Source organism: Apteryx mantelli, chromosome 17, assembly GCF_036417845.1.
Source record: "Apteryx mantelli isolate bAptMan1 chromosome 17, bAptMan1.hap1, whole genome shotgun sequence".
NCBI classification, from domain to species: domain Eukaryota; kingdom Metazoa; phylum Chordata; class Aves; order Apterygiformes; family Apterygidae; genus Apteryx; species Apteryx mantelli.
In genome coordinates, this window is record NC_089994.1 from 5,387,896 (window position 1) to 5,411,959 (window position 24,064).

Below are 24,064 nucleotides of genomic sequence, written 5' to 3' on the forward strand. Positions count from 1 at the left end.
GGTACTGAAAGTCATGTGGTTCCGTGACACCCTTGATCTTACTAAGCCAAGGTTACCAAACTGGAGTACCTTTCACTGTTGGGACAGAAACTACTCCAAAATGCTGTGTAAAGTTAATAAAATTGCCTGTTATCTTTTTTTTTTTGAACAAACAGATTCTTCTTCCTTTGCATGTGTATGGCCCATCCTGTGACCAGGAGCTGTGACTGCCACCGAGTTTGTGGGAAGGAAGATGATGGTCCTCCTGCCAGAACCACGGTATGATACAGTTTTTTTTCTAGAAGAGTGCTTCCCTGTGGGAACCCAGATTTTCACTGAACTGTGAAGAAGGAAGTAAAATGTTGAGGCAGAGCACACCACAGGTTAGAATAATGTTTATGAAAACCGAAAGGATTGAGTTTGCTTCTGGGGAGAAAACCCCTTCCTTCTTTTTTTTTCTTTTTTTCTAATGGCATCTGCTATAGATTGTTCTTCTGTAAAGTATCTGGTTCTGTGTGCTGCTAACTCATCTGATGGACCTACGTGGTATTTTAAAATGTAACTCATAAAGAAGAACTTGAGCCATTTTAGGAGCAGCTTAAAGTCTTACAGGAATCTGAATGTAAAGGTAGAAAGTGAAACTGTTTAGATAAGCATGCAAGAGAGATGTAGATGTATCCTTGTTTTCTTACATTGTGGTACTTTGCTGAAGCTGAATTCATATTGCTGTTAAAATGCTGTAGAAGTCTGAGAGCATCTTTCACGGCTTCAGCGCGAAGTTGAAAAACACTTGCTGAAGAGTTAACAGCATGCTGTGATTTTGATAAGTTAAGATGGTTTATGTTTTAATACTGACAGCTCGCTTCCTTTTCATGCCAGAACCAATAATGACCTCAAAGTGGTGTCAAGGGGAGTAGCAGTGTCTATTTGTGAGTGGTGAGAGAGAAACAGTGGGAAAGTACGGTCCTGGGCAGTCCCATACAAGCTACTCTTCTGTGTAATGCAGCAATGTCCTCCTAGGTTAATTCCACTGCACAGCTGCACTGCTTGGGGCAATAAAGATGCATTAAATAAAAAGGGATTTCCCTCTTTGGGAATCAAATTAGAGCAGCCCAGATCAGGCCAGTTCTTTTACCTCTTTCTCACCCCAGCAGAAAGTTTAGACGCAAGTCCCAAAAGGTCCTTTTTTGGTCAGAAACATCTGCAAGCCACTGAACTGAAAGGAGTGTGGGGATAGTGCTAATAGCTTTACTGCTAACAGTTGAAAAGATAGAAACTAAGTAGCAGGGTCTTGTGAGAAAAATGAGGAGGCTACATATACAGACACTGGAGATTGGTCAGAGGCATGGATTAATCCCAGGCCTGAGTGGCAGGACCATTCGTAGGGGACAGAGCTGCCAACAGTTGTGTTCTCAGTACGGTAGGGTGTCCTCTAGCACATAGGAGGCCCCAAGTCTTTGACTATATGTGAAGACCACAAAATAAGGAAGGAAAAGAAAGAACAGCTGAAACAAAAGATATTTCCCTTTAAAAGTTTACAGTCTATGTATGGGTAGAGCTAATGTGTGCAAGAGTTTTCTTTGATTCAGTGCAATCCCTTAGAGAAAGAACAAAACTAACTCTCAGAAGCTGAAAAGGTAACGGCTGGCTACTGGGAGGGATTTTTAGCGCAATCATAATTCCAGGTAATAATGAATGAATGAATGTTGATTTCGAACTGGAGTGAAATGAGTTGAGGGTCTCAGTCCAGTGCTCCTTAGATCACAGTTCATGGCATTATAAAATGAACAGTGATCTTGCTACTGTTTTCAGTGGAGTTGTAACAGCTGATGGGGAATGAACTCCCCTAACGTGAAGCTGAACTGCTTCTCATCTGTAAGACAGGCAATGAGGTACATCTTCCAGGAGAAGTGTGTTCCTGGCCTACAAAAAAAGCAGTGGTACAGCTTTCTTCATACTGACCCATCAGTTACTAATGTATGCTTGCTGGCATCAGGATCAGGCCTCCTTGGAAAACTTTGTTCTCTTCCCTGTATCAGATTTATAAAACCCTCCAGGGACTAGCTATATTTGCCACTAAATCTTATACAACTCTCTGATAGCTGAGGTAGCAGAACCTCACTTCAGTAAGTGGCATAGAAAGTAGCTGTGATGAGATGCCTCTCTCTCTCTTTTTTTTTTTTTTTTTAATGTGTGTGCTAAAACCACCTTTTAAAATTGGCTCTGCTGAAGGTCACATGAACATGGCCAGTGCTATAGAAACCTCTAATGCTTTTTGCAATAATAGTGCCTTCATTGTCTATGCAGCTAAATTGCAATCAGTAGAAATCCAGATGTTTGTCTGAAAGGGAGACCATATCAGAGTATTATTTACCTTACAACTCACACCAGAGATGCTATCAACAGCAGCGCATTTACCACAATTTTGGCATTAGTCCCATGAAAACACTGGACCAAATTCATCACTGATAAAACTTCGTTGTCTTAGTGGAGTTATACAACATGAGACTTTGTCCATTAGAAAGATGGTGTTGCTCCTCTTCTTATTGGCAAGAGCAGGGAAGGAATTTGTCTCCTTTGGTACCAACACGAATAGTGTTCTAATCTCAGCTGGCACAAGTGAACTGTTATCGGCTTTTCAAAACCGGTTCATAGCTACAGAACAAGACAACAATAGTGAAGTTGCCAAGTGACATCCTTAGATCATTTCCACTGTCTTTTGTCGTCATCTTTTTTTGGCCAGGATTCCTTTGGTCTCATTGATGTTGCTCTTTTTGCGTTCCATCATTTATTCTGTTCGATAGCCAGCGTCCTACACTGAGAAACCCAGCAGAGAAAGGCAGAGGTCAGACTTGTGACATCTTTTAAGCTATGTATGTTTATGTAACCCAGCAGGGTTCATTTCCATCGAAGATGGAAGTAGCATGTATCGCTGCTGCCGTGAGTTCAGATAGGAGTGAGGTTGAAAGGGTTGAAAAGGATCGTTAGGGATGCAGCTCTGCTGTGTCCGCAATCTTGCACTGTACTAGTCTTACAGGCTTCCTATGAGGGCCCACTCGATTAATGTATCGCTTGTTAGAAGCGTATCTGCTAAATAAATGATGGTGAAAGGCTGCGTGCAAATGAGTGAAAAGCTGTAACGACCCAATGTAAAGACACTAATACTCATCAGTGAGTGGATTTCTATGGTAGCTCTTCAACGATTGCAGCAACAGTGAGAAAGGAGGAAAAGAAATGAGAACATGTGGGGTGCTTGCTGGAAAACTCGTGACATCTTTTTTTGGTGTCCCCTCTTCAGAAGAAAATGGCGACACTTCTTCCTTTCCTTAAAAAAAAGAAAAAAAAAAGTCCCGCTTCCAATTTGGCCTAGAAGGCCAGTGAAGTGACTCTTGAATTTACTCCTGACTTTCATGTACCTGCTATGATACTTTGGGCTAAATACACGTGTTGGAAACAAAGATGATACTTTTCTTTATGGGAATGTTAGGGACATAATTCATGAAAGCTTGTAATGTGCTTTGAGATCTGCTCATGGAAGCTGTCAGATGTATCCAACATACCAATACAAGCATGATGAATGACTCTAAAGCATAGATACTTGTAATATTAATGGTGTGTTCTTCAGATTCTTATCAGCAGTAACAGAGTTGTGTATGGTGCTACCGTTGTAGAAAACCAACACTACTGGTGAAACTGGAGAATTAGACAAAAACTCACAGTTCATTTCCTGGGCATTGCTATCCTTTCTCATGGCCCTGAACAGGAGGGGAAGCAGGAGATTTTCTTTAAAGACAAGCATTCGCAGGTGACTGAAATATTGGTTCTTTATTCATTTAGTTAGTTAGTTACTTAAGGCTTGGCTGTCTGCACTGCCGATCTGGTCAGACTCCTGTAGATGAGGTAATGCTCCCTGTGTGCAGTCAGTTCAGAAAATGCTTGCTCTGCCGGAACCTCCCTTGCAGATAGTAAATCACCACCCAGAACAGGTTGAAGACAGCTTGGTTAGATAAGTTCTTTGCATTAGATGGTAACTATCAGTCCCTGCCACGATGAGGTCTGGCTGCTGAGTAAACATTCAAGAAAGTATTTTTCTTGTGCTAAAGAGCTTGCAGTCCCAACAGACAAGAGACAAAGGCGGAATCTGAAGAAATACAGAAACCAAGTTGCTCAGCCAAACATGTTCATCAGGTCTGTGGTGGAGCTTGGATCTGAATGCAGCTTACCTGACTTCGTCAGGTGTCTTAATGTACAGGTACAGCACCACTCTTACAGGATATTTCTTCAGTGTAGCAAACCTCAGAAGACCTGAGTGCAGCTCTGGTTCAAGGGCGTGTGAGTAAATAGATGCGATGGCCTCACATGAGTTTCAAAGGTGGATTTTTTGTCTAGCAGGAGAAAGGCTTCAAATGGAAAAAGCTTTGACATGAACAATAGATGACCAGGAAAGTAGGAAATGCCCATTTCACGTATAGAAAGACTCTAGCCTGGTCACTGGAGGCATTAGCTGAACTGTTTTCACAGCATTTCACCTGGCTTGAGAGTGCTATTGCTCTTTTGTAAGCACTCGGATTCATTCCAAAGCAATTCTGAAAACTATAAATGCTTCTTTTTGGTGTGGAGCTATTTCTCAGAGCACACAGTGGTCGGAAAGCAGATTAAGACAGTCTGTATAACTGGCTGAGAAGCTCAGCCATAGATGCTTTCCTGCGATGAGAATTAAGAATCCAGACGATGTGTTCAAGATTTATGGTTTCCACAGGGGTTTGTGCTGCTGATGTTCGTTGTGCTTCACACAACATATTACATCCCATTAAGAACTCTGTCAGAAGAAGAGAAAATAAAGCCATTGTCTCCTGGAAAACCCTGCCTATGCGGTCACCCTTCAGTGGAAGACATGAATGCTTAAATATTCCAGTATGTGTGGCTGGAGGCTATTGAGCTTGATTTTGGGGAAAGGAGAAGGGGACTTAGGGTGTGTCTGTGAGGGAAGGAAGGGATGTAATAAGGAAGTTGGAGCTTATTCACAAAACCAGGCTTGGGCCTGTAACTGAAGAAGGATTGTGAACAGACGCAGGATGGTACTTTCCCAGAAATCCTGTCCCTAGAGTCTTCTCTGTGGAAGGAAGGCTATTTAGAGGCTTATTTTGGAAGGTCAGAGATTGATTTCAGGTTTTTATCTTTCTCTGAACACTTAATTGGGCAACAAAATCTATAGAGGGTTGCGTTCACCCCCATAATCATAGTGCACGGGTCATTTGCTCGGTGTGTGTGTGCCAGGGTGGATCTCGGTCTTGCTGTCCTGCTCCACATGGGGAGATAGGCAGCAGAATGTCATTTCTGCTGAGAGCGGCATCTTCACTTGACCTCCACTCCTTAAATGCCCATTCTTCTCTCGGAAGGTATATCCAGAATAAATTCAGAACAGGTGTATTACAGGTGAGAGTCACATAATAATGTGTTTGTCCAAGCAAATATTTTTGTCTTGGTGTCATGTAGGTTGCTTTATTGAAGGGAACACTGAATGGGAACTAGAAAAAGAGCTTTCTTCTTGGTTTCACCACTGACCTGCCATGGGTGATTATCGGCAAGTCACTTCCATTTTTTTCTTGCTAATGACTGTTGAAATTGTAAATTTCTTAGGGAATAGGACTTTCCTCTAGCACTAAGGAGTCCTCCCCTGAGTTAGTGTCCCAAGCACTACTGAAATATAAACCTGAACTAATGAAGTAAACCTCTTTCTTTATGGCAGTTCAGTCGTGATTTGGGAATATGGTATTTTCTTTTGGTTTAGAACACAAAATCCCAGTGTTTTACAATATCAACTGCTGTCAACCCTAATAATTTCTCATGAACCACCAGTATATTTGCGAGACTATTCAGTGCAGTTTCACAGACTCACAGCAGACCACTTAGCGTGGCTTCACTCGCACTGGTGTTCTGGAAACCACAGGTTAGGAAGCGTTGGGTTTACAGGCTCCCAATCATTGCATGTATGTGTGCGTGTAGGTGGAGATGCAAGGACAGAGGAGAAAAACTGTCAAATTGTCCTTATTTGGCCCATTGTTGTCCAGGGGAAGGAGGCGACACTAAATGATATGCCTATCCCTTGTCCCTATGGCATTTCTGTGTATCCGAGGCTCTGTCATTTTGGGATGGGTCAGACGAGAGATGTGTCCTGCAGTGCAATGCTCTGCCAAGCCAAGGCACAGAATTTTACCTGAAGGGTGTATGCACTTACAAACACATTGCTCTAAGTAGAGCTCAGGGAAGTTGGAGATTGGAAACATTAAAATACCACAGCGAAGGCTGCTCTTGCAGTATTTATGATCAGAGTGAAAGCAGAATGTACCAGAAAGCTTCTGGTGGTGTCTCTTAACTCTTCTCACGAGGTTTCCTATCCTTCATCCTCGAGAGCCTGGGATAATTTGGATAGGCTTCAACTACACGCCCAAACTTTGTGTGATTATCTGGACTGAACATCTGACCCCTTTTGAGGTTTGGACATCTTTGGGTAAATGGAATCTAACAGAGATAAAATCAGACTTTATTTTTCATGTCTGAACTTCAAAAGTCCCTGTTTTGGTTAATGAAGCTGTGGCATGCTTGTGTGGGTTTTTGTGTGGCTCTCTATCTCTTAGCACTGGCCAAATGTCTTGCTAAGAATAGTGCTCGTTGCCAATGTGCTGCCCGTTATTTGTTCACAGATCCATCACTAAATGGTCCTGTTTTCTATTAATGTTCCCCTTGCTTGTATTTCCTGGATCGCTTATGGGACTGAAATTTAGCCCATGGTGGTGTTTGCAAACTAGTTCTTCTCAGCTTGTTTTCAGTTGCTTGTCTATTCTTATTTGTGCCAGGGGGTTTATTACCTTTCACAAGAAAAGCAGTTCCTCAGTTGCTGTAAATGATGATAATTCCAAAGGCTCTCAATTAAACTACGAGCAATTATACTAGCTGAGGATCTTGGTACTCAATGTTTTTTTTATTCCCCAATTTGAACTGAATAAGTGAAACAGTTAAAGAAGAATGACAAATGACCATTAGTGAGTAGTGAGAAATTGCTATTAAGATTCTTTCACATCTTTTGTTTGTCATGCCAAAGGTCCAAAAACTTTTGTAGATAATTCTTATAAATCATCTCAATATTTGCAAAATGTAATTGCTTCTTGAATTACACCAAAGCAAACTCACCGGGATTGATGGGCCTTTGACCTACAAATTGCATAGCTATTTATACCAGAGCAAAGTGGAGATGAAATAGGACCTTCTTGATCTGGCAACATTTTTGCCTCCACTTTGAACTGATTTTATTTGAGGGAAATGACCAGACAAGATATTGTACCTTATTTATGATTCAGTGAACCCCAGCTTCTGCCTGTGTCTGCTTTTGTAGTAGCATAGTATGGTAATGCAGTATAGTATGGTAATGCAGTATAGTATGGTAATGCAAACAGTTCAAAAATCTATGTGTTCTGCAGCTCCACTGAGCCCGCAGAGCTATTCCCACGCAGAAGGGGTGTGAGATCCGCGTCCTTTCTGGGGTTCAAACGCTTCTAGCTTCCCTCACTACTGAAAGCGCCTTGTATAAACAAGTCGCAGCCAGGGCACGTGGCAGAGGGGAGGCAGAGGGAGCGAGTAGACTAGACTGACAGACAGACAGGGGTCCATAGACAGCCAGACAACAATTATAAATAGCACCCTTTTGAGGTCTGTTTGATGTGTTGCCCAAGGCCAGGTGGAAAATCTTTCCGTTGCTGCCTCTTCAACTAATCGCTTTCCCCTCATTTTTCAATAAAGATTCCAAGTTTGGTCACTTCTTTGGCACATTTGTTTCCCATTAGAATACTTTGTGCTATTTCACTGTGTTATGCTAGATAATTGCTCTAATAACAAACCAAGGAAAAGCTTTTGAACATTTTAGGAAGTAATTTTTTCCCTTATGAAAATTCAGCAAACACTGACAGAGATCTGGGGAACAGCTAAAGAAAGTAAAAGAAAGAAAGAATGAAAGAAAGGGGAAAAAGAATGTATTGACTTTTATTGATGGTATTTCTGCACTTACATGTAAACCACATGCCAAAAACTTAATTACAATCCAACAGAATATTTATATAGCACTTTTTCATTTTCAGAGCTTTTTGTGAGTATCGTTTAGCTGAGCCTCACAATACCACGTGATTAGGGACACAAGGGTATAGTCCTTATCCTGCTGCTGGAGAAATTGAGACAGAGTCTTTTTTGAAAGGCAAAATGAGTAGCAAAGCCAAGATTTGAATTCAAGAGGTGCTGGCATTCTTAAACTTCGCCATGCTCCATGTATTAGGAGCAAGATGGTTAGAAGTGCTTCAGCGGTTGTCTAACTCTGCTCCCACTAACGGCACTAGGAGTTGCAGCAGAGTAATGCAGGAGAAAACAATTAGAGCATGTTTAGTACTTTCAGTAAAGTCCCCCTATGTGTTTGTATACTGCCAAGATGCCTTTACGAATTTAGTGTGGTCAAGTGGATAGGGAGATAAATAATACAACCCGAGGAAAAGAGGCTTCGGGCTGATTTACTGAAGCCTCTTAGCTACTTTCCACTCATAATCCGAGAGAGGGGGAGCTTTTTGACTGCAGTGTCTGTACATTTCCCATCTTACAGAAAAAGCTCCAAGGGCACTCAGTGCTTGAAATTAATTCTGGATATAGGTGTCTGAGGCAAGAGACATGCTGACTAGGGCGCAGGACGCATGATGTCTGGGCCTGACCCGCTGTTAGGCAGCTGAGTGCGTCTGTATGCACTTTGTCCCATCCCTCAGAGCTTCGGTTCCCAATTTCACGATGGAGGAATGATGGCACTTACCCCCTTTGCAAAGTGCTTTTAAGTCTCGTCTTGAAAAACACTGTATAAGAGCTTGGGTTAGTGCTCTTGGCTCCTCCCAGAGCTAGCCTCTGCTCTGGTCTTAGAATAGGATGTTTATTTATTTATTTATTTATTGTCTTCCATTTTTAAAACCATCTTGATATTTGCGGGAAGGGAGGGGAGGAAATACAATAATATTCTGCCAAACTTTACTTCTCTGGACCTCGGTCGGCATTTGCTGCAGGTGAGCCTTGCTCGGCTCAGCTGTCTCTTCTGTTGTGGTCCGTACTAATTGCATAACCTGAGGTGTGGTGTGCCTAGATGTTGGATTATCCTGTGAGTCATGGTGGAGTCATCCTTCCACCGATCCGATCTTGCTGAATCCCCAGCACCGGCACAGCCATTGCTACAGCTGATCATGTCACCCCGGGGCTTGGTTGATGTCTAGTTTTGCTTTGCCTGTGCGTTGGAACCAAGTTATGCTTAGTGCAGCCACGGCTGGCTTACACACGGACCTGGTCCCAGTCTGCTAGAAAAAAGAGAGCGAGGCAAGAAAAGTTTTTTTGTTTTGTTTTGTTTTGGGAAGCTGTTTGGATGTTGCAGGATACACGACAGGAAGTTCACATGCTGAATCCATGGGTAAGAGGGACTCCGCAGGCTCTCAGCCATTTTTCTCCTCTGCAAATTCCTAACTGTGCAACCTCTGTCTAAGCAGCTGACAATCCTTTGATGACAGCCCCGGAGAGTTAACGAACTAAAAGGGCTGCGGGTTATCTATTCCCAGAGATTGGGGAGCGTGAATTAAATGGTCTTTTGGAAGATGGGAAATAATTATTCTTCTGCTTCAAAGCCATGTCCAATTGAATGATGTCGCCAGCGCGAATCAGCAATCACAGTCACTGATGAAGACCCATTAAACAGATTGGGCTGAGTAATGCACAGGAAAAAATGTCAGGAGCATCTTTAATTCTGAGTCTCTCAACCCTACAGTGGTCTTTTTTTTAAAAAAAGAAAACTCTTTAAGTGCCTAGAGCTTTCCTATCTCAGCACTTTAAAGCTGGAAATAGCTAGGAATGGATTTTTGCACCCTGCCTGATGGGAAGGCAAGGACTGGAGTCGCTAGAAGTTTCCTGGGTATTGTTTAGGATAGCTGAAGTGGAGGAACGTTTTGGGAAAAGGCTTGGGCAGTGACTGGGAGTTCACCGCTCCCAGCCCTGCCGCACCGGCCCGTATGGCACTTCCTTCTGGCGGAGGCTGGGGACGGAGCAGGCTTCCCCTGTGCCGACGCTTCCGTACCCTTCAAGGGAAGGGAGAGCACTGAGTGATCCTTACTGAAAGAAAGACACATTCTTTTGTAGTTAAACTATTGCAAAAGTGACATAATGAAGTCAAACATTAGTGCATGATCATTAGGGGAATTCATTAGAAACGCTTGGCTGTACAGTGAATTCGGTTGGAAGTTATGAACTATAACTGTCTTTAGTGTTATTGGAGGCAGGCAGATCTCATTACAGTGTTTTGCTTTTTCACCACGTGAGCTGTAACTTCGGGGAAGTTGTACAAAGGTAAACTTTGCCCAGTCTATTAACCTGCCGTCCAGTCTATTGACCTGTTTCTCTGGCACATGGGCAAAGTCCAGCATCTCCTGCAGAGGACGGTAATTTACACAAATTTATAAAGGGAGACTAGGAAAGGCCAATATTTAGGAATAAAGGAATTGGCCCTTGTGATCAGATCCAGGGTCTCTCTAGTCCACTAGTCTGGCTCATATCAGTTAGCTGGAGAATAAGCTGCCTCTCTGCTATACTTTGTCTTAATCCCTAATAGTCAAACATATGAACCTTTCCTCCCCAAAGGGTTTAATATCTTTACGTGACGTATGCTTGCATTAATAATATTCACAAAGCAGACTTGGGAAGAGGCAGTGACGCAGGCCTTTTGCAAAGGCATGACATAAGACAAAATTTTGTTTCAGAGCTGTACTAAGGTCCTGGACTATTTCTGAAAGGGAAGAGGTTGAGAAGGAGCAGTAGCAGCCATGCCTGGAGTACAGTCACACCATGAGACCCTCAGGACCTAGGCTGGTTTCAGCTGTCTGGATTTGGACAGCAGCAGGGTAGGTGTCTCCATCCGAGCAATTTCCAGCTGTAACAGATCTGAGGAAAAGTTTGAAAATATGGCCTGAGCCTAAGTAGTGTTTGCCTGAGTCTGCAGACAATCTGAAACAAAAACACGAACAGATGCAAACTATTCCCCTCCCTTTAAAGAACGCCTTCTGCCAGCTCAAACTGGGACAGAGCTTTGGGGCGAAACCAAAGACACAGCAGAGATGTGGATGTGGGAGCACCATATAGGTTATGCCTAGAACCCGGTTTTGCCTTAATTCAGCCTAGGGCGCGGAAGTAATGAAGGGGATCGCCACATAAACTGGTCAAACAGCATGTCCGTAATACCAATTTTATTTGTGTAAGAGCCAGTATGTAGTTCACCCAGTTAAAAGCTAGGCAGGGTTCACCCGAGTCTGGTAGTGTAACCCTTGTTATTTTTCTGTTAATGGACAAATTGTACGTGTTACTGTAGTTTAATTGCTCTGGGTATTTATGACTCATGGATTTAGGCCTGTTAGCCAAAATTTATTTATCAAGAAACAAAATCTATTGATTGTTGTCGTATCTGTGCACGAGCCTTTCGGAGGTCGACTCGGTGCAGTTTCAGAGGCGCTGCAGGGCGGGCTATGCAGAGGACGCCTCTGTGGCGAAAAAGTGCTTCCCAGCAGAAATGTTTATAACCTCGGAATGAAGGATACTGGGAAAGCACAGAAATCATTTGGGGACTCTTAGTCTGCATTGGCATATTCTGGTGCTGTTGATGGATAGACCTGCTGGATCAGAGCTCCCGTCTCCTCTGTTGGATCTGATGCACATTGGTAGTCCTGGTGTCCTCTACCCGGATGTGGGCATGTTCCAGCTCAATAGCAAGGGAGTTTATGCAAGCAGGATGGCAAACAATGCCTTCTTGTTTCGACTGTAGGTTGTTAAAAAGCTGCTTTGGAGGTTGTGTCATGATGTTGGAATGTGATTCAGTACAAAGGACGCAGAAGTGTTTTAAAGAGGTATCATGAGATCCCTGCTCAGTTGCGTGTGTAGGGTACGAGTGAAAGGCTGCAGGGCATTGCATTCACCTTCCCTACGCACACTACCAAAACCCCGTTCTTTCGACCTTTTCTTGTAGGTCTTGTTTTCTAAACTTCTTTAGCATTTCTTGTGCTCCCCGGGGGGATTTATCCAGTCTATCCACTTTTTCCTATGAAAACTAGACGCTGCAGTTCAGCTGAGAACTTAACTGTGCCAGAATGACCTCCTTTGCCTCGTGTTTGATGCTCCTGTTAATACGCTGTGAGACTGGTCTCATTCTAATAACCTGAAAAAAACCCAGAGAGTTACAGTGGGAAAAAATAAATTCCCTGGAAAAAAAAACTACTGAAGGTGGTTAAACACAAAAGAACGACTTCTGCCTCTGAAAATCCTGAAATGAAAATTATGGGTGGTTGGAAGAGCATTCTGGAGTTGAGACCTTACCTGCTCGTCCTATCCTTTAAGTCCTTCCTCATTTCTGCTATTGCCACAGTTGAGAACAGGACACTGAACTGAACTGTAGCCTTAGCACAAATGATCATTCATATGATTTAAGACACCAAGGAACAAGGAGCCTTGTTCTGCTGCTGTTACACTGGGCAGCGACTTTGTCCCGTACCCTCCTACAAAAAGGAACAATTGAGGTTTTGGACAAAATTTCCACCAGTAATACTGGACAACTGTGTGTATCTGGACTAACATTTAGTGGGGTTAATAGGATGCATTCATGAGTACGGCTGAATGGGAAATATGGAGATGCTGAAAAATTGTCGCGTGCCAGACTGGAGCGAAAATGCTGAAAGATGTCGTGCGCTGGACAAACTAAGAGGAAAAAATGTTAGTTTTGCTCAGTTGAAATGTTTCATTTTGACATCTCCGTGAAAAGCTAAGAAAACTAAAAAATCAAAATGAAACATTTCAAAATTTAATTAAACTGCACAGAAAGCTCTTTTGAACAAAAAGCAAATGTCTTTTCAGTGACTAAAACAGACTGTTTTGATTATTTCGGAATTTTTCCCCAATCTTTTTTTTTTCTTGGGTCTGGGAATTTAGTGACAACAGACCATTCCTAGAGAAAAGGTTTTGGTTTGGATGAGTCCAAGATTTTCAACAACAACATATTTTGTGAGAAAATTCCCTGCTGCTTCTGCTCATCAATAAAGTTGATGAGTTTAACCAGCCTCATAGCTGGCTAGGGGAAAAAAGATTCCCCAGTTAGAGAAGGGGATAAATAACTTGGCACAAAGTCCTTCTCTGTTGACTCAGTTTACTTTGTGGACCCGGGCACGATTGTCATAATAAATTAAAGCATGAAAATTCCCATTTGTCACTTCACCACTTCCTTTTGCTGCCTTCTAACATGTGGTAAAACCATTAGGTTTAATACAGAGAGAAAAGACCAGATGAGGGGAGGAGAATAATGCGAGAATTAAGGGGAGAGAGGGGAAAGGGGAGGACTTGCAGCGGGGTGGAGCGAAGCAGACACAGCACCTATTGCGTGTTTATGGGGGCATAGTCATATTAAAGTCATTGGGGGTTATCATCGCTCCCTGGCGAAAAAAGGAGATGTTGGTTCTTCTGGGAGTTGGTAATAGCCAACAAACATGTTCTTAGGGTGCCCCAAAATCTGAAGATAGAGAAAGATTCATCTCGGTCACACCCTGCCCTGATACTTTAATTAGTTGGGTACTGAACTGTTAATGTGTAGGGTGTCCCTTGCTGTCTCCTCAGTTCTGCATAGCTTCTCTCCTTTGCTCCTTGCCATCATCCGTGGTAATTTCCTACAGCTAAAAGAGGGATGTGTTTAGATCAGACCCCTCGTTGACAAGGTGTGAACAGATTAATGGCCATCTCATCCCACCTGGCTTCACAGGAATCAACTGAGCCTGAGTGGGCTTTCCGGGAATCCCCCACTGAACTCCAGCCCCTGCAGAAATGGAGGTTTTCAGCTTTGAATAAGAGCAAAGGTCAGATTCGGAAATAGAGAAGGGGGGGGTGGGTGTATTTGTGACAGGAAGCTCAGAAGAATGTAGGTTTGGGGTTTGAAAGCATCGCCCTCCTGAATTATGATTATTTATTATGGTGATAGTGCCTGGAGGCCCCAGGCTCCTTGTGCTGAGGACTCTACAGACACATAATGAAGAGACAGTCCCTGCCTGGAAGATGAATGAGGAAAACCTCCCTAAAGGGGGCTGAGAGCAGGTGTGGCATATATCCATCAAGCCGGTGGGGCTTGTTCACGAGGTGTCCATCCCTGTATGTGTATGCAAGTGTGAGAGGCAGCAAGAGAAGCAGCAGGCTGGAGAGTAGTTTTCATCTCCCTCTCTCTAAAGAAGAGCTTTACGCTTTTATTCCCACCTTTCTTGTCTGGTAATGATTATCCTCAGGTAAGATAAGAGTTATCAAAAAAGTTGTAGCGATTTTGCTGCAAATGTGGACGCCAAGAGTCTTGGTTCAATAATTCACTCAGTATCTTTAAGCAAGTCACTTCAGCTTAGACTTTTTTTTAAAGGTAATTAGGTACCTAAGCCCACTAATGTCTTTTTAAAAGCTTGACTTAAAAAAAAAAAAAAAAAAAAAATCTAGTGCTTTGGTTTTACCAAGATTAAGCAAATAAGAAAGTAAATGAATAAAGAAATCATGAGTTTTTCCCTGAGCAGCAGGTTTAAGGCTAGAACATATTGTTTTGGAGCTTTTGGCTAGGGCCCTGCTGCTGCTGCTCAGGACAGTGAGTTGCTGAGCTTGAACTGCCTTTCTTCAGTTGGGGAAGCTCATCTGAGACCTCTGCCCCCATGTCAAACTTGAGGTTGAACCGAGGGCCCAAAAATTAGGTGGCCAGGAGGGAAATCGGCAAGTGTCCTGACAGAGCATTCACAGAAGACGTGTTTTCTTAGGGATCGGGTAGGAGTGTTGTTCACTTAGTTATAGCAGCATCCTGGAAATCTAGGAGTAAAAAAAAGCTAAATACTGAGAAGCCCTGTGCTTGCTAAGGGTTAATGGATTGGCGCCTCCGAAGCTCATAGAGGGGAGCAGAGCATCTGCACACCGGAGGGACCTGGTGCTTCTTGAGTACTTCAGGGAGAAAAAGGAGCGGGAGAGAGAGATGTATAATTTTTTTTCTTTTATTCTTAGAACAATCACCAACATGAAGAAACTTGGCTATTCTTAGTTGCATCTGGGGGCTATGCATAATCTTTTCCTGCTGAATTATGGAATATGATAGTTTTTATTAAATCCATTACAATTACAGCCTCTCTGCTGCACAGGTTTAGAATATGGAATAAGTAGGGCACATAATTTCAAATAAATATTTAAGATTTTGATGTGCGATACAGTTTTAGACTCCTAAGAGAGAGAATTATATTTAGTTAGGGCTGTTTTCTTTTAATTCACACAAACTTTCCTATCAAACTACTTGGTAGTGCTAGATACTTTTTTTTTTTTTTTTTAACCTTTGTACTGGGGAAAAGATCATGTCTGCTGCTGTTTTTTCCCAAGATTTTTGTCTGTATCGGTGACTTAAGTCTTCTGCAAAGTGTCTGGACGTATAAAAGCCAGAGACGGAATTTTTTGGAAAGCTGGAACTAATCTCATCTGAGGAAGCACGTAACTGGAAAAAATATTAGTCAAAATTTTGACACAAAAATTAGGAAATACAAAATTTGGACATCTTCTATTGAACATAAAGGTGGCAAGTATATTTTATTCCAGGGTTTAGAATGCGTCTTTTTGCAGGGGGCCGGGGGTAACGGCACGGTGGGAGGTTTAACACTGCTGTTGGCCTAGGTTTTCCAGCTGCGATGGGGTGGTTCCAAGCTACAGTGCTGATGGACTTCCTCGGTGCTGATGCTGGGGACCTTTGAGGTACCTCCAGCAGCAGACTTATCCAGACCAATGTACAAAGGGTGCCTGAACATGGGCAAGGGGAAACTCCTCTCCTAGGAGGAGACACAGGCCCTGCTGTGTGTCTACCTGAGCAGATACTGCGCACAACCATGTAGGAAAGGTGATGCCCCCAGCCAGCGTGGTTCCTAGCCTGTGCAGGCATTGCTAAGAAACTTCTGCTCGTAAATTTGGCTATTCAAGCCAACAGCCCTTTGCTGGCTACTCAGCAGCTCCCAGTCAGTCTGCTGATCCGCTAAAGAGATACTGTGGGAGTGCCACCAGCATGGGAGGTGACAGGCGTGCTTCTCCTGGCGTTGTGCTAGTTGCCTCAAGAAAACCACTAGCAATAGGAATACCTGATCCCCGAAGCAGCAAGGACGACCAGGACAGGGGGAGGAACTCCTCGGGGGAGAAGCAGAGACAGAAATAACTCGCGGTTCCCCTTGCAGGTTGCCCACACAGTTGACGCTGGAGCTGTTGGAGAGCAGCTCTCCCCGTTGCCTTTCGTGAAGCAAGGATGGGGATTTCTCGGTGCGACAGCAAGAGGGGAACCCCCCCCTCGGTGCGATTGCTCTCTTCTGCCTTTGTGCTCCCCACACCTGCCGCCTCTCCGCTTCCCTTCTCCCCACCCACCTTTCAAGAAGATGCTCTAGGTGTTGGCTTTGACTTGGCTGCCAATACTCTGCGGAGATGTGTTAATGATGACTGGCAGCTTTTAAAAGCGCTGTTTCAACACCTTGCTGTCACCACACCTCATACTTCAGCAGCTTAGCACATGTTCCAAGGTGTTTAAAGAGCTTCCCAGGCAGCCCTTTTCCAGGCACTAACCTCTTGCCAGGAGCAGTAGCAGCTCCTGACCGCGCTTTTCTGGCTGCGACCTTGTTAGTATTTGCCTACGACATGTAAATGAGCAGCGCGGTCGTTAGCTAGCGAAATGCGTAATGTTTTCCGTTGCGGAGAGGGCTCCGAGCTGACAAGAGCGGAGCCTGTGTTCCAAGGTCTGAAGCAGTTGGCAGGTTTCTCAGTACCAGTTTTTTATGCCCCCAAGTGGGTTATGGAGCCGAAAAGGGGGTGGAGAGGAGAGGAGAGGGAGGAATGTGTGTGGATGGATGGCGGGGGGGGGAGGGAGAGAGTTAGCAGGAGCGAAGGGCCATTTGCAAGCCACCAGCTTTGAATTTAACTCGCGGGGGCCTTGTGGTGGTGCTGAAGGGCCTGTTGTACTCATTTGATTGACTCGAGGCTTAATGCGGCTTGCCACTTAGCAGCACTTGTCTTCGCTCATTAGCGGGGGGATTGTGGGCAAATATTTAGATATTCAAAAGAGGAAATGCTAATCTTTGCAGTGTTCACTGAATATTTAAATGAGGCAGCAAGCAGTTTTACTCTGTGCTTGACCTAGACTTACAGTGCTGAGGAAGCACTTAGGTCTTGGGATAGATTTATAGTCTAGCGCCTGCCTAGTATTGCGGTTCAGGTTGCTCAGTGAAATTCAGAGCTTTGCAGAAAAGGCAGTACAACTGGCCTGCTTAAGCCCTATTATAAATGGTGCAGGAGCTTCGATCTGGCCAATTTTAGCCGCAGGAAGTGCAGCCCACGTGAAGTTGGCTGTGTTGGAGACCCTCTGCTCTGTAGGCCATAGCAGAGGGTCTCCAACAGTGAAGGCTGCAGCTGAAGATGATGGTAACTAATGGTTACTGGTAGGCTGGCACTTGGCGTGCTCCTTTTGATGGGAAATGAGAAAAATATCTATATTTTCTTGAGGTTTGGGCAGGCAGAACTCTCGAAAAAAAGTAAGAATTAGGACCTTCGTATATTTGGGGATAAACATGGTGTTTATGCTGAGGTCCTGATGTCTCTTATGTTGATGTGGTGGATGATGTCTAGACTGGGTATCTCCTTGGAATATGAAGCAGACTCAGGTGTGATTAGGCTGCATTTACAGCTTGAGGCGGATAATGGGAGATGCCTTGCATCGCATATTATTACCCAGAACTTTTCTCTAAATTTACCTTATATGTGTTTATATCCTTTTTCATCACTGCCTTATATAGATACTCTAGGCAATGAACATGGAAGCAGCAAAATATAATTTAAGAATGTGGTAACCTTATAGAAAATGAATATTGAGCTACTAGTTACTAATATCTGCCCTTGAAGCCTGATTCTTTTGAATCAGAATCAGATCAGAAAGGTTCTATGTAGGGTGTATATCCTGCTCGGATTTTGTGTATTGAATATCTACAATAGTTGCTTACAGAGAAAAGCTCTAGACTAGGAATGACTTATGGGAATAATTTCAGTGAATAAGGTTAAAAAACAAGTGTATCTGTGTAGGTCATAATAGGTGAAGGACCAACGAGAATATATGTCACTACTCCTTATTTTATCAGTTCTATTTAGATCCATGTTTTAAGGGAACGTAACCTAAAATGAACGTGGGGCGTGACGAAACATCTATGCCTTTCAGCTCCTCTCTCGCCAGCTTTGTAAGGCTGCGGCCTAGCTAAGTTCAAGCCAGATCCTGACAGATACTGTGCACCTACCCAGACCCTATAGCATTTCTCTGGATCAGAACCTCTATGTTTAAGGCAATTCAGTTAACCCAAATTATTCTCGTTTAATTCTATCAATTTACAGGCAAGTCACCTGGGAAATGACTGACTTGTTCCTATTCCTATCACTCACTGGCTACATCCTGACAGGGTGAAGTGAAAAACATTTTTTTATGGATTTTATTATTGATGGAGTTCCTAAACACAGTTTCTCTGTTTTCTGTCTCTCGTATTCCAGTAGCTGCTAGTCAATTAAATATTTCGCCAGTAAATTTGAGGTTTAGAGAATCACTTGGGAGTTGCAGAACTCCTTTAGTGGGAATTAAAAGGGATTTAAAAGCCGGTTATCTCTAGATTCAGGTACATTTGGCAATTCCATCCGGCGAGCGATTCCTCCATTAGCTCTCTTACCATGTGCTCTCTTACCTGCGACCTCTTTCTGCTTTTCTGTTGTCACTTTTCCTTTGGCCTTTATTATTCCTTTTCTTTTTCTCTTATTATTGCTTTGGAGAATTTGAGGTAGGAGAGCTAATTCAGTTCCACTCTCCATTTGACCTTCACTCAATGCAGAGGGTCAGCAATGCAAACAGTGGGTTCACACCGTTTGGGGCAACTATCCACCGGGAACAAGAAACAGCAAATATATTTCATTAAAGACAACTTAAGAGTCAACATGTAGCAACGACTCTCAGTCACAGCTATAGCAACAGCTTTTAATCATGCCACGGTATTCAAACTGGCAAGCTGGTGGTGATGGGCACCAGATCCTGAGTTTACGCCATCTGATTTCACTAGTTTTTTGGGGGGGGGTTAGGTTTCCTAAGCCAGATTCTGTGTGATGGCCGAGTCTTTCCATGCATGCAGTACCTGACAGTGTGAGTTTAATTTCTGAAATGCCCTCTCCGAGTCTGTTCTCATTGTCAGGCTTCTTTGTTGTTCTTCTTCCTGGCTCTGCACAGATATAGGGCGCTCGCCGCTCTAGGGAGCGATGCAGTAATGGGAGAAAGCATCAGAGAGGCTCCGGCAGCCATGTTTGTCAGCTGCGCTCGAGTGCATCGCACCCAGCAGAGCGCAATTCCTGCTGCCACCTCTTCCACCGGTCCTCCCTCCTCACATCTTTTCCTCCTCTCCGTTACCTTTGCCTGGAGGGCGACCCAGCATGTGAGAGTGGAATGGTGCGGGTGGGGGACAAGGTCAAATTAGACCTAGGAGACCTTCTCACAAACAAATTTGCACCTGCGGAGCGCAAACCCTTGGTCCGGGAGCATCCCCATCCTTGCACTGTCCGAGGGTTGTTCTCCATCCTGTTGCTTTAGACCTTCTCATTGTGGAACGATGCTAGCGGTGTGAAAGTAAAAGCGTGTTAAACTAGGGCTTGCACCAAAGGTGCAAGATAACATAACTCTGGGTGGAAACAGGAAAGGTCATTTTTCCCCCCCATGTCTCCTGGCCTCTTCCTCTGAGCTTCTGTCTTGGCTGCTACCTGCAGAAGAGATGGCAAAAGATAGTGTGTTGTGCTGAAAAGCTTTCAAAGAAGCGGTGATAAGCCTGATAACAGGGCAAGTCAAAGGTCTGTAGGATTTCATAAGGAGCTAATAATGAGGATTTGAACTTATTATTTCTCTTTTCTGCAGTTTTCTTTACAGCTTGAGGCGTGTGTTTCAGTTGCGGGTTTCCGACATGAAAGCTTAGTTTGGAAAGCAGATGGACTCGAGTGACAGGATCAGTTTGTTCATGGGGTAGATTGCAGAAACTGCCAGCTCTGTCGCTCGTTCGGTCCTAGTTGTGACAGTTAAAAGTCATTCTCTAATCGTTTCTAGAAGCCATCTCTAATAGTTTCTGGAAGCCGGTGTGCAATGGATCTACAGATGTCATTGCCGATCCCTCAAGAAGCTAGTCTGACAAAACCTGCACCATTACTGCTACGGATGGGAAGTAACACGTCCGAGGACAGTTTTGACACAAGAGCCAATGTCAGTTTGGCTTGAGGAGCTGCTCACACAGGTAGGGACGTACCCTGTGCCGGTGCGGCTATTATTCTTCGTAAATGAATTTACCCCAGGCAGAAGAGAAGCAATTCCCAGGCTCTGTTTAACCCTCCCTGATGACCTCATGACAGCGTTTAGGCATGATGCTGACTTTTACGTACCAGGGAATTTCAGGCTGTGTGGATGGGGGCCCCTGTCCCTGGGATTATTCCTCTCATATTCATGCCTATATTTTGCTGGGGGGGGGGGGGTGTTTAACAAAAAAAAAAGTACAGATAAATAAAGAACAAACTCTCCCGCCATCCTCAAACAAAACGAGAAAGTAAGCAGGCTCTTTGCGATTTTTGATTGCACGTGGTGGGGAAAAAAGTACGTAATTCATTTTCCAGCGTGAACAGTTGTGAACTTGAAAGGGACGTTGTCCCGTGATTTGATTTTTTTTCCCCACAAAGTGTTGCAACCTATCGAGGAGAGTGTCTTTTTGGTGTGGTGTATGGCAGCAAGGAAGGCGTTGCTGAACGGGTGCCAGCTGGCCCTGATCCCACCCTCCATTTCCAAAGCCGAGGTAGCGGCATCGGCCAGGTTGGCATGAAAGTGGAAGCAAAACAATCGCAGCACCTTGACGGCAGGCTCACGTCGAACAGCCTCGGTGTGCGGGGGGAGAGGAGGAGACGGGAGAAAAAAACGTTTCCCTGAACAGAAAGTGTTAAAAAAGAACGTTCAGTGACTCCATTTTTTGATGAAATAGGCAGTTTTGTCGAAATCATAAGTTTCTGGAGAACAGTCACTTTCAGTAAGGTATTTCAACAGAGAAATATCTGAACCTTAAGTTTTAGAACTAGCAAAATAGTAATTGTTGACAGTGCTGCAACATTGTATTTTGATAGTCATTCCATTTCATTTTTTTATGAGGCGTTAAAATATTGAGGTGTGCATTTTGTTCATATATTATTATTAAATCAATTTTGTATTGGTTTTAATATTTAACTGTTGATATCAAAACGCAAGCTTTGAACTCTATCAAAAAAAGCTCTTTTTCCCCTGGAGTTTTTGTCTTTTGGGTAATTCTGAAATTTCAGTTTCCTTTTTTGAGTCAGTGCAATTGGGGAGTTTATTTCCCTGTTTATGAGAATCCCTACAGATACTGCTTTTAAACCAATTTTAATCAAAGTGTGCTTTGAAAGCGTTTTAACTATGGAGAGGCAGGTTTGTCTTAGTGCATCTTAGACCAAGAAGATAAGAGGGCCTATATAATGGACGATGAACACCCTGTGTGTTTAGGTCCACCACTCGCTTCAGCCGCTCTGTTTTCAGATATTCCCAGCAATAGCAGATGAATTTTGCCCTTTGTTGTGTAGCTCGTTGGGTAGAAGCCAAGGGGATTAATGCATCAATCACATTGCTAAATTCTGTGCGTTCACTGTACATGGCATGACATTGCACAGGAGATGCTGAAATTGGGCACAGGTAGAGTTTGATTTTTATTCCTGACCCTCCCACTGACTCACTTCTGTAACTCTCTCTTTCTTCTGTGTGTTCTCCCGTTTCCCTCCCCTGGAGAAAGTTGCGTCGCGGTGCTTTCATGCCATGTAGGGGTGTTGCAAAGCTTTTTTGACGTATGTTTGCGAAGTGCTTGAAGCTCGTCAGATGCAGACAGCTGGAGAACTTCAAAGTGGAGCATTGTGCGACGGCTCTGTCCTCTTTAATTTGCCCTGGTGAACATTAATTGAATATAGAAAAGTTGGTATTTTTCTTCAGCTGAAGATTGCCGAGTCAGTGGAATGGCTTACAGCTCCTCGTTCCAAGGCAGAGACTTGTGCAATATTTCCCCTTTGAAAAGTCTGTCTCTCTGTGTGGTCAGTGGTAACACAAGGCTTTGGAATGTTACAAGTTCTAATTCCAAGTATTTCTTTTTAATTTTTTTTAAGTGATTGATTGAATTTTAAAAATAATACAGAATTTGTGCCTGCTGCCAAACTGCATTTGAGGGAAGCTCCCCATGTCAGGAGTGGTAATGAAAACAGAAATACCTGCTGAGATGGCCCCAAAGACCACTAATGTGTTGTTTTATTTCTGCGTGGCTAGTAACAGACACTTTCGATATTGATGTAAGAGCAATTCCTGTAGCAATGAGTGTCCTATTTTAATCAAGTCTTGTGTGGGAGAGCATTTGTGTTAATCTGTTTTGAATTTTCTAAATAAATCCAGTGGTGCCATCCTGATTTTCATCATCTGAGAATATGGCCTATCAGCCTATGCTCTTGAAAAACAGTGTTGGCAAAACAGAAAGGATAAAACGAAGTGCCATTTAATGTACACCAGCATATCACGTAACGCCTTTTATTCTTCTGAAGTTTCTCTTTTGTATCTGCATATCCCAAATATTTACAAATCCAAACTTAGCATTGTGGTGAGCATCTCATGGCCCCATGGTTTCTTGGAAAGTCACTTAAGCAAATGTTATTCTCGGCAAGCTTTGTACAGAATGATTGGGCACTGAAGAAGATAAGTCATGTTTTGAACCAGATCGTCTCCATACGTATGGAGGGATCTCCTTTTCTATGTCTCCACGTGACTTGCGGGGATTTCTTGGTTCGGGCAGATCCATCTCTGTGGCCATCCCATGCAGGTGGCTCCCGTAAGAGCTGGCGTTGATGCTGGAGCCTCAGGCTCTAGAGCCGGAGCCAGTTACTAAATATGAGAGACCGGCATGGGAAGGAATGGGAGTTGGCAGATTATCCCACCTCTGGGGAGTGATTAGGCCTCCCTCTAAAGTTGCTGGTGCTGGCTGTTGGGAAAGAGAAGATTTTGGGGTTTAAATATATGAAGTTTGTACGTTTTGAGGGCAGGGGGGAGTTGCCCCCTTCTTTTTTTAAAGAGAAAATGTGGTGGGAAAATAGAAATGCTACATCAAAAGCTGAACTTTATTTCTTAAGAAAGACTATTATATACTCATCATGTAGAAATTACTAGGAGGTCTTTTTCTGAAACAAGTATAAGTTCTTAACATTCGAATAGTAACAAATATCCCTAGTATTAGCGATGGGGGCTCTGGTACACACCAGAGTGCTTCTAAATGTATTTGTGCCATCAGATGTATTTTTTTAAATATAGGTGAAATTAAATCTTATTCAGTAGGGCTCAGAAATACTACATAAACACAGACCTAAGAATACAAATACAGAAGAAATCCTTCTTTCTAGAGGGAAAAAAAAAAGGCAAAATGATTGAAGCATCTCCTTCTATTAATGTTGTTAATGAAGCTCAGTACTGAGGCTAACAGTAAACTTTGCCTGCTGTATATGGAAGCTGAACTTTGTGATTTTGGAAATGCTACAGTTTTGTTTGAGATACTTATTAGTGATAGGAATACATTCGAGTGATGGAACATGCTCCTAAACTCCTTGAACTTTGCAGAAGCGGGAGGTCCATCAGGGAATTAAGGGGCATCTTTTAGATCCCTGGAGGGAGGAAAGGAAGCAATCAAAGAGGACAAGAAGATTTTGGAGCAGCTAAATATTCTTTTGCTTCATCTTTTCCAGCAGATATTGGAAGTAGTTACTGCTGCAACTTACTCCTTGCAGCTTACCTTTTTTTAAAGGTGAGACACTTGGAAGTCAAGAAGTAGTACTATGGAAGAGCTAAACGGGACAAATCCAAGAGCTCTGAAGGAATAAAAGGGTG

General features: G+C 43.4%; 1 long non-coding RNA gene across 1 annotated transcript in view; it reads left to right on the forward strand.

Annotated features, from left to right (window-relative positions):
• LOC106486437 (uncharacterized) overlaps positions 1–24,064 on the forward strand; it is a 152,109-nt gene that overhangs the window by 68,511 nt on the left and 59,534 nt on the right. Inside the window, exon 2 of the long non-coding RNA XR_001292871.2 lies at positions 156–258. This is a non-coding gene — a long non-coding RNA (uncharacterized lncRNA). The remainder of the gene's footprint in view (positions 1–155; positions 259–24,064) is intronic.